The 574-nt window shown below is 52.3% G+C and overlaps 1 protein-coding gene across 1 annotated transcript in view; it reads right to left on the bottom strand.

Annotated features, from left to right (window-relative positions):
• The window catches only part of SOX13 (SRY-box 13), an 86,406-nt gene that overhangs the window by 50,712 nt on the left and 35,120 nt on the right, over window positions 1–574 (bottom strand). The window lies entirely within an intron of this gene.

Genomic DNA, 574 nt, shown 5'->3' with positions numbered 1-574 from the left:
CCGCCCGCCCGCCCTAGCACAGAGCCGGCCAGCAGACACGCGTCTAGTACAGGGCTACGTCCAGCGCGGACGTGTCGAGCAGTGGTATGCCTAGTACCCCTGTATGTCTAGCACAGATGTGACCACCAGAGTTGTGCCTAGCACAGACCTAAGTCTAGCACAGACATATGTCCGGCATAGTTATGTCTACCGCAAATGTGTCCAGCCGAGTTACGCCTAGCACAGAGGTAGGTCTGCCGCAGTTGACCAGCTCAGACATACGTCTAGTAGAGCTATGTCTAGAAGAGAGAAGCCTAGCACCAAAGTACATCCAGCACTGCACAGATGGGCAATCTAGCACAGAGCTGTCAAGCGCAAAGATACATCTAGCACAGATGTGTCCAGGAGAGTTGTGCATAGCACCGATGTACGTCTAGCCAAGTTATGCCTAGCACAGATTTATGTCTAGCACGGATGTGTCTAGCACAGTGATGCCTAGCAGTTATGCCAAGCACCAGTGTATGTCTAGCACCGCACAGATATACGCCTAGCACCCATGCTTGTCTAGCGCACACATACATCTAGCACAGATATA

Source organism: Gavialis gangeticus, unplaced genomic scaffold (genome assembly GCF_001723915.1).
Source record: "Gavialis gangeticus isolate Ggan-Ray unplaced genomic scaffold, GavGan_comp1, whole genome shotgun sequence".
NCBI lineage: Eukaryota > Metazoa > Chordata > Crocodylia > Gavialidae > Gavialis > Gavialis gangeticus.
This window is presented reverse-complemented; position numbering and strand designations above follow the sequence as displayed.